Raw genomic sequence first — 10,430 nt, forward strand, 5'->3', positions numbered from 1 at the left:
AGCTCCATCACCATCTGCACTGGCAGTTCAACTTCAACTGCCCCTGAAAGTCTGCTCCTGCTTTCATAGATCCTGAGTAAATGGCACACTATTAATTCAATGGCTCAATCCAGAAATCTGGGAGTCATCTTACACTCTTTTTTTCCCCCTCTCATCTTACAGTCAATCAATCACCAATTCCTGTCAATTCGATTCCTGCAATCTCTTATATCTGTCCACTTCTCTTCATCTATTAACATCACAACTCTGGGCCAAGCATGGTGGCTCACATCTGTAATTCTAGCACTCTGGAAGGTGAAGGCAGGAGGATTGCTTGAGCTCAGGAGTTCAAGACCAGCCTGGGCAACACAGCAAGATATCATCTCTCCAAAAAAATTAAAAAATTAGCCAAGTGCAGTGGCATGCACCTGTAGTCCCAGCTACTTAGGTGGCTGACGTAGGAGGACTGCTTGAGCCCAGGAGATCAAGGCTACATAGAACTTTAATCATGCCAATGCACTCCAGCATGGGTGGCAGAGAGAGGTCCTGTCTCAAAAACAAAAAAATTCACAACTCTGATTTTGTCATTCCCATGCTTAATCTCTTCAGTGGCTCTCAATGACCCTGGAACGAAGTCCAAAATCTGACCCTGACCCTCTCCATGAGCTGGCTGCTGCCTCCTCTCCAGTCTCATTTCCACCCATTCTTCCATTAGAGAGTACTTCTTTGAATCTCCAGATCATTTCCACAGCACACCACCACCTGCCACCATTACATTATCTTTGTACTATGGGCCTCATCTTCTGCAATTCCCCATCACACTTTTACTTACTTGCTTAATGTCCATTTTACCCAGTGAAAAGAGTGCTTAATATTTGTTGGGTACTTTCTATGTGCCAGGAAGTTTTACACACATTATCTCATTTTAATCACAACAGTAACTATGAGGTAGGTTCTATTATTACTTCAATTTTAAAGATAAGGAAACCGAAGCATTGAGAAATTGAAGGCCACGCAGCTAGTATGAGTAAATTAAAACTAAAACCCAGGCAGTCTACATCCAGGGCCCATATCCTATCCACAATTGCCTCAGTGGCCAGGTGCCGTGGCTCATCCCTGTAATCCCAGCACTTTGGGAGGCTGAGGCAGGCAGGTCACCTGAGGTCGGGAGTTCGAGAGCAGCCTGACCAACATGGAGAAACCTCGTCTCTACTAAAAATACAAAATTAGCTGGGCGTGGTGGCGCATGCCTGTAATACCAGCTACTCAGGAGGATGAGCAGGAGAATCACTTGAACCTGGGAGGCAGAGGCTGAGGTGAGCAAAGATTGCACCACTGCACTCTAGCCTGGGCAACAAGAGCAAAACTCTGTCTCCGAAACAAACAAGCAAACAAACAAAATATATATATATCGCTTCAGTGAAACAGTAAGGTCTACAAGGGGAGGGGCTGAATCTTGTATCTCCAGAGCCTAACACAGGATTGGCACAGAACGGGGGCCAACATGAAATTGCTGAAATAATAAATACAATTCAATTCTTAGATTGGCATATAGGGTCCTCCACAATCTTACCCTGACCTACCTCTCCAGATTCATATCCCAGTACATCTGTCCCTCCTTCCCCATGCCCTATCTTCTAGCCATATATGCAGTTCCAAGAATAGGCCATAGTGGTTCACACCTCTGACTTTTTTATATTCATAATTCACTCACTCACTTATCCATGTGTTCATTCACTCACTTATTATTCATTCATTTGCTAAACACCTACTGAATGCCAGGCAGACAGAAAAGTCCTGTGATAGATAGATGCTACAGGAACACAGAACAGGGATATTTAAGGGGTTTGGACTAAGGAGTCAAGAACATCTCCCAGGAGAATTAACGTTAAAAGTGAGTTTCATTTCCTTAGCATGTGCATATCTGCATGGCAAGCCCTTATTCATCTTTTGGACTTCACTCAAATGTCTCTTCCAGGGCTTTCTCCAAGGCAGAACTTGCAGACATTGTATTGCATGTGACCTTCCCCATCACCCCATCAGACTACAAGATCCTCTTAGCCTCTTGGTGTGTATCATGTCAGTACCTCTTCTGTTCCTGGTACAGAAGAGGTACCCAATAAAGAACTGATGAATGACCAAATAAAATAATGGTCCTTTTTGTGACAATACTCCATTTTAACTCATTGTACATATCTTTGCACTCACCTGAAACCATGGAATTGGGGCTTCTGTTCATTTACAGAATAGATATATTTTTAACATATAAATGAGAGAGATTAGGGAACACCTAGCACTACTATATCATTTTATTTTAGACATGGATATATAAATTATGTAAAATAGCAATGTAAACATATGCAGACACCACTCATATACTTTTGTCAATTTAGTGACTAATAACTTGAAGAAATAAGAATTCCTACTATAAGGCATATTCTCCTGAAAGCTTTGGGCACTATGGAGAATACTACGTGACAGAATGCTAGTATATTTTCTGAAAGACAAGATGATCCCAATGATTTCCTCATCAATGAAAAAGGACTTTTTCATTATTAGAAATGAGCCCCAAAGGTTAGGCTGCTAATGTGCTTTTGTATACGTGTGCAAATAAATGCCATAAATAACACTTTGGACTAACATCAAAGCACACTTCTGTCTCACAACTCTTCTTTTTGGGGTTGACATTTGAAGAGGTTCTTTGAAAATCATAATGAGATACAAACTTACTCCAACGTCCTCTTCTCAACTAATACAGAAAGGGCAGCTGTGACTGGCTTTCAGTGGACCAAAGCTCTTCCAGGAGTTGCTTAGGGAGAAGCCTCACATTCTGCAATCCTGTTTCTGTTTGAATGTGTGAACCTGAACTACCTCTCCCTCCATTCTCTCCTGCCCTCCCCAACTCTCTCCCTCTAGATAGGTTTCTAATCTGTCCAGTGAGTAGCTGGAACTACAGCAGGAGTCAGTAAACTTTTTTGGTAAAGGTCAAGATAGTAAATATTTTCAGCTTTGGACCACGTGGTCTGTGTTGCAACTATTTAACTCTGTTATTATAGTGCGAAAGCAGCCACACAGAATATGTAAACAACGGGTACGGGTGTTTCTCAACAAAAATGGGCATGCCTATTTTCCAATAAAATTTTATTTACGAAAACAGGTGGTGGGCCAGATTTGGCCAGTAGATCAGAGTTACAGGCTCCTGGACTAGAAATATTCTAGGATCCCTGTTAGCTTTTCTCTGTCTTAGTATTCAATTTTCATGAGTCTGTGAGAGTTCACAATTGGGAGACAGCTGGAAAAAAAGAGAAGCATACTTTGAAGAATCATTGGCTGTGTGAAATTACTATATTTGACTTATCTTTTCACTTGGAGTCTTTTAACTTTGCAGCATAATGCCCCTATTATATTTAGCAATTAGAGTGCCATCACAAAGTAAAATGTAAAACCATTATTCCTTGAAAAGAGAAAAGGCTTGTGGTATGAAATGATGCATGCGAGGAGTGTGGGTGATAATTTACTCATATAATCATTTCTATTTCAGTTCTGTGGCAAGTATTTCTGGAGATGGCTCAGATGGCAAGGAGATCTTTAAGATGTGCACGCCATAATTAACCTTTTTGTGTGTTCTGATAGAAATATCAATAGTCTTTCCTCCTTTAGCACTTTTAACTTTACTTATGGTCTATAGAAATGATTTGAAGAATAATCATTATAAGGGAAAAAACGCCTTTATATCTTGGGTTTAAAATAAAACATGTATATTCTTCCTATTATTTTTACTTTATGGCTAAGTTCTAGACACTGAACATCTGCATTTCTTTTTCCCTCCTTGCAAAGGGAGCTAGACCAGCCAATGCTTCTGTAGAGTGTAGATCCATGATGTACAAAGTGTAGTCTCTGGACTAGCAGCATCAGTATTTGCATCAGCATCTACTGGAAACTTGTTAAAAATGCAAATTCTCCAGTGCCATCCCAGACCTACTAAATAAGAAACTCTAGGAGTGGGCCCAACAGTCTGTTTTAGCAAGCCCTCCAGGTGATTCTAATGCCTGCTAGAGTTTAAGAACCACTGGTATAGATTAGATTATTACCTTACAGAAGCAGAAGTTAAAGGGAAGACCTGGCCTCATATAAACAGCAGAATGACCTTAGAGCTTGGACATTTAGAAGGCACAGAATACAGGCAATAAGCCTATAACTACATTATGAGAAGAAAAAGGACCTGAGAAAGAAAAACAATGGGAAGAAGGGAGACATAGAACTTGAATGAGTAGGAGGTACTGGAAAACCCCAGGGTTCCATTTGCAGCTGTGGCTACAATCCTCTATGATTTGATGGGTGAGGACTGTGCTAGGTGAAGGGAAACAGAAATGAAGAGAACAGTCTCTCCATCCACAAAGAATTCACAGTATTAGAGTGGAAAAAGAAAAAAATGGCTCCTTTGAGAATCTACAATAGACCTAATATTTTAAGTCAAAGGAGGCTGGGCACGGTGGCTCATTCCTGTAACCACAGCACTTTGGGAGGCCAAGACAGGAGAATCATTTGAGCCTAGAGGAGTTCTGAACCAGCCTGGGTAACAGGGCAAAACAATGTCTCTACAAAAAATACAAAAATTAGCCGGGCTTAGTGGTGTGTGCCTGTGGTACCAGCTGCTTGGGAGGCTGAGGTGGGAGGATGACTTGAGTCCAGGAGGTCGAGGTCACAGTAAGCCATCATGTCGCCACTGCACTCCAGCCTGGGCGACAGAGGGAAACCCTGACTCAAAAGAAAAAAGCATCAAAAGAGAGAGGTTGGACATCAGGAGACATAGAGGCAAGATGAAGAGAACAAAGAAAATAGAGGATATGAGGATAAACAGAGTATTAAAAAAATTTATTTGTACTAGAACATAAAACATTTAGGAAATTTGTTCTTTTAATTCCTCCAATTACTAAAAGGTGAGCTCTGCTTTGATTTGGAGATAAAAATCCCTGACTGTCTTTATTCTCTTACTGCTTCACTGGACAGAACCACAGGAGAATTGCAACCAAAAGCCTTTCATTTCCTTATGATGCTTATCGCCAGCAAATAGCCATAGTAACACACTGACACAAACCATTAAGCTATGTATGGGTCGGTGCTATTTAAAGAATGTTTGCTTCCCCACCCAACCCCATTCTTATGTTGAAATCCTAACCTACAATGTCATGGTATCAGGAGACAGGGCCTCTGAGAGGTGATTAGGCCATGAGGTAAGAGCCCTCATGAAGGGGATTAGTGTCCTTATGAATAAGAGACCCCAGATAATTCATTTGCCCCTTCCACCATGTAAGGGTGAGAATACAGCCATCTATAAACCAGGGAACAGGCCCTCGCCAGACACTGAATCTGCTGGTGCCTTGATGTTGGCCTTCCCAGCCTCCAGAACTGTAAGAAATAAATTTCTGTTGTTTATAAGCCACCCAGTTTATGGTATTCTGTTATAGCAGCCTTAATGAACTAGAAAAATAAAAAAGAAAACAAAACAAAACAGGAACATGTTCTTATGGTAACACAACCTGGTCATTTTTCAAGTCCTGCCACAGAGTATCAATCTTGGAGCCCCATCATAAAATCATTTTTGGGTTCCTAAGGAGAATGTTATAGGTGAGACCGTGCTATTAAAAAAAACACCAAATCAAAGATCATAGTGTTTTCTGGAAGATTTTTAGAAGTCATCTTTTCAAAACAGCCTCAAATGTTTTAAAAAATGACTTCACTATTTTAGTTATATATATATATATATATATTTTTTAATTCAAACAATACAGAAAAGCACAAAGAAAGAAGTAAATAACTTCCCAAAGTAAAGATTACTAACATTTGGTGAATGGAATCCATAAATACAAATAGAAAGCTAGACAATCAGGAACAGTTTCAGAGAGAGATCATATGGTACATGCTATTTTTTAAAACAAAATTTTTATTTTTGAATAATTTTAGGTTTATGGAAAGGTTGCAAAGATAATACAGAGCATTCTATACCTCTCAACCAACTTCCTCTATTGCTAACATCTTACATTACTATGGTACATTTGTTACAACTAAGAAACCAACACTGGTACATTACTATTAACTAAATTCCAGGCTCTTTTTAAATTTCACCAGTTTTTCTACTAATGTCCTCTTTCTGTCCCAAGATCCACATTGCATTTAGTTGTCAGGTATTCTATTAGGACTCTCCAGAGACAGAACCAATAGGATAAATGGGTATATGCATAGAGAAAGAGAGAGAGACAGGAGTTAATTCTAAACCTAAGAGTCATGTGACTATTAGACATACCATTTTAGAAGAAATTGGAAATAGAGTTACAGCCAGAGCAGCACAAGTAGCTAAGAAAGCTCAGAACACCAAAGTACCAGTTCAACCCAGGGAAACAACGAATGTCAACAAACAACTGAAACCTACTGCTTCTGTGAAACAGCACAGATGGAAATGTTGGCTCCAAAGGGTCCTTCTGCCATACCTGAGGATGCCTCCATGAAAGAAGAGGACATCTGCCAAGCTTTTTCTCATGCCTTGCTCTACAAAATTGAGGATATTGATAACGAAGATTGGAATAACCCTCAGCTCTGCAGTGACTATGTTAAGGATATCTATCAGTACCTCAGGCAGCTGGAGATTTTGCAGTTCATAAACCCACATGTCTTAGATGGATGAGATATAAATGGACATAAGTGTACCATCCTGGTAGACTGGTTGGTGCAAATCCACTCCAAGTTTAGGCTTCTTCAGGAGACTCTGTATGTGTGTGTTGCCATTATGGATTGATTTTTACTGGTTCAGCCAGTTTCCCAGAGGAAGCTTCAACTAGTTTGGATTAGTGCTCTGCTCTTGGCTTCCAAGTATGAGGAGATGTTTTCTCCAAATATTGAAGGCTTTGTTTACATTACAGACAATGCTTATACTAGTTTCCAAATCCAAGAAATGGAAGCTAATTTTGAAAGAACTGAAATTTGAGTTGGGTGGACCCTTGCCACTACACTTCTTAAGGCAAGCATCAAAAGCCGGAAAGGCTGATGTTGAACAGCACACTTTAGCCAAATATTTGATGGAGCTGACTCTCATTGACTACGATATGATGCATTATCATCCTTCTAAGGCAGCAACAGCTGCTTCCTGCTTGTCACAGAAGGTTCTGGGCCAAGGAAAATGGAACTTAAAGCAGCAGTGTTATACAGGATACACATAGAATGAAGTATTGGAAGTCATGCAGCACGTGGCCAAAAATGTGCTGAAAGTAAATGAAAACTTAACTAAATTCATCGCCATCAAGAATAAGTATGCAAGCAGCAAATTCCTGAAGATCAGCATGATCCCTCAGCTGAACTCAAAAGCCATCAAAGACCTTGCCTTCCCTCTGATGGGAGGGTCCTAGGCTGCAGTGGCCCCTGGGGATGTGTGCTTCATTTGTCCACTTTTTCTTACTGGTTTAGAACTCTTAATTTTATACATAGTTCTCTGGTCTGTTTCATGAAACCTCTTCTCAGACCAATGTTCTAAATGCATATTGAAGAAAAATAAAGCTACTGGTTTTTCTTAAGGTAAAAAAATAAAAAACAAAAAACAGAATATACCAATTTATCCTACTAGAGAGATCCTAAAAGATATTTATTATAAGGAATTGGCTCATGCAATTATGGAGGCCGAGAAATCCCAAGATCTGCAGCTGGCAAGCTGGAGACCCAGGGAAGGTGACGTGTATTTCCAATCTGAAACTTAGCAGGCTGGAGACTAAAAAAACAGCCAATGTTTCAGTTTCAAGTCCAAAAGCCAGGAAGAAACTGGTGTCCCATCTCAAAGCAGTCAGGCAGGAGGAGTTCCCCCTTACGGAGTCTTTTTGTTTTATTCATGTTGTCTTCAAAGGATAGGATGAGGCCCACCCATATTATGGAAGGCAGTTTGCTTTACTCGGTCTACCAATTTAAGCATTAACCTCATCAAGAAACACTGTCACAGACACAGAAGATTAATGTTTAACCAAATATCTGGGCACCCCATGGCCTAGCTAAACTGACACATAAAATTAACCATCCCAAGTATACATGCTATTTTCAATCTATTATGTTAATATAATATCTGACTTGCCAGATCATGCCGTGTCACCCTTCACTTTAAATGCGCAAGCAGATAGCACTTTGGATGCCCTATACTTCTGTCCCGACCAGTTCAGCTGGAAGCTTTCCATGAACCAATTTGGGTGTTTGAACCCAAACTTTTTTAAATTATATAATTTAAATAAATGTTAAGAAAACTGACAAAATATAAATGCAAAAAGAACAAATTTTTGTTTCCATAAAAACTAGATTGAGTATGCTAGAAAGACTGGATAAATATAGGGTGATTAAAAATTTGCTTCCAAGGTGGGTGCAGTGGCTCATGCCTATAATCCCAGCATTTTGGGAGGCCAAGGCAGGAGGACTGCTTGAGCCCAGAAGTTTGAGACCAGCCTGGGCAACACAGCGAGAATCCTTCTCAATTTTTTTTTTTTAGTTTGCTTTCAAAATAGCTGTGAGCATGAGGCATGACACATAGGGGGCCGGGGGAATCTAGGAGGATTCTACACTCAGTTCCTTTCCAAGTGTCTTTCCTTTCTTATTTTGTTTTTTAAAAATTGAAACTGATAATCTTAGAGAGTGGTAATTCATGCAAAAAAGATGGTGAGGGGGAATTCCAATCAGGGGACCACTCTCAAAGAAAAGATCTTGGCCCCAAATTAAGAGACTGGCAAATGGCAAATGACTATATATAATTTATGTTAAATATGCCATTGGGGAATGTATTACTCTGTTTTCACACTGCTAATAAAGACATAGCCGAGACTGGGTAATTTACAAAGGAAAGAGGTTTAATTGACTCACAGTTCCACATGACTGGGGAGGCCTCACAATCATGGCAGAAGGCAAAAGAAGAGCTAAGTCATGTCTTACATGGCAGCAGGCAAGAAAGCTTGTGCAGGGGAACTCTCATTTATAAAACCATATCTCATGAGACTTATTCACTACCATGAGAACAGTATGAGGGAACAGCTCCCATGATTCAATTATCTCCACCTGGCCCCACCCTTGACACATGGGGATTATTACAATTCAAGGTGAGATTTGGGTGGGGGACACAGCCAAACCACATCAGGGAAGATGAAAAAGTTCTGGAGATGGAAAGTGGTGATGATTGCACAACAATGTGAATGTAAGTAATCCCATGGAACTGTATACTTTAAAATGGTTAAAATGGTAAATTGTGTGTTACACATGTATTATCACAATAAAAATATGCAAAGTAACTGTGTATTTTTTCAGATTCCTTGTTTCAACAAATACTTTTTTATTAATGAAAATTGTTGCGTTCAATAAACAGGCTTATTCTGTATTAAGTTTATTTTTTATTTTAGTTTAATAGGAGAAAAGGACACCAACATGAAGCTGAATGAATTTCAGGTAAATGATTCCCTTTTGAGATTTTAAGAGATATTAATTCTCTAACATTGCTCTAAATTTAATAGGAAAGATATGAAAACCTGTAAGAAGTTAGAGCAGTGGTTCTCAATCCATGGCAGTGCCAATTCCCTAGGGTGCATCTAGAAATGCATGGACATGTTTTTGGTTGTCACAATTATGAGGATCCTGGCATTCCCCAGAGATGTCAAACATCTTATTACGTACCTGACAGACCTCATATCAAAACATACTCAACCCAAATGTCAATAGCTCCCCCAGTGACAAACACTGGGGAAGAGTCAATGTATGTTTTATTTTTATTTTTTCTAATAAAAGTCAATCTGGAATTCAAAAGTTTATTAGAATAAAATATATGTACATTAAAGTTATTTCACATAATTTGTAGATTTTACCATTCATTTTTAAATGATTTTAAAGTTCCTACTGTAAATATATGCACATTTATAAACAAATCTTAAATTACCAAATTTGCAATGTATCTATTAGATATTGAATATGAAAATTTAGGATTGGCAACTGATAGTTATATCCTACCGCACTTACTATTTCTATGACATTTTAGAGGGGAAAAAGATTAATTCATTTTAAATGAAAAATATATAATATTTCATAAATTTGTGTATCATCCTGTGGGTGCAGGAGCTATGTTAGTCTTCTCTGTATTATTCCAACTTTAGTATATATGCTGCAAAACCAATCAACATATTTTAAAAATTATATTTCAATTTTTTACAATATCTGACAACTTCCTTATGAAATTTGATAAAAGAGACATCATTTCACTTTCTTCCTCCTCTCTCCCTCTTCCAAATGCATTTTGTTGGTTATATTATTCTTCATAACGTCTGGGTTTTTAACATTTACATCTTGTTCTGAAACCATAATTCAAACCACTGTTTACTCTTCATTTCTATTTTAAATAATTTGGTGTTCATCATCTAACTTTTCTGTGCCTGGCTTCTCCATTTTTA

The 10,430-nt window shown here is 38.9% G+C and overlaps 2 pseudogenes; one reads left to right on the plus strand and one right to left on the minus strand.

Moving 5' to 3' along the window:
• The first annotated feature begins 6,206 nt into the window (after positions 1-6,206).
• LOC116810811 (G2/mitotic-specific cyclin-B2-like) lies at positions 6,207-7,405 on the plus strand (annotated as a pseudogene).
• Positions 7,406-10,050: 2,645 nt separating this feature from the next.
• LOC116809815 (U6 spliceosomal RNA) lies at positions 10,051-10,163 on the minus strand (annotated as a pseudogene).
• Positions 10,164-10,430: the final 267 nt, after the last annotated feature.

The sequence above is a fragment of the Hylobates moloch genome, unplaced genomic scaffold (genome assembly GCF_009828535.3).
Source record: "Hylobates moloch isolate HMO894 unplaced genomic scaffold, HMol_V3 SCAFFOLD_1, whole genome shotgun sequence".
Taxonomy (NCBI): Eukaryota; Metazoa; Chordata; class Mammalia; order Primates; family Hylobatidae; genus Hylobates; species Hylobates moloch.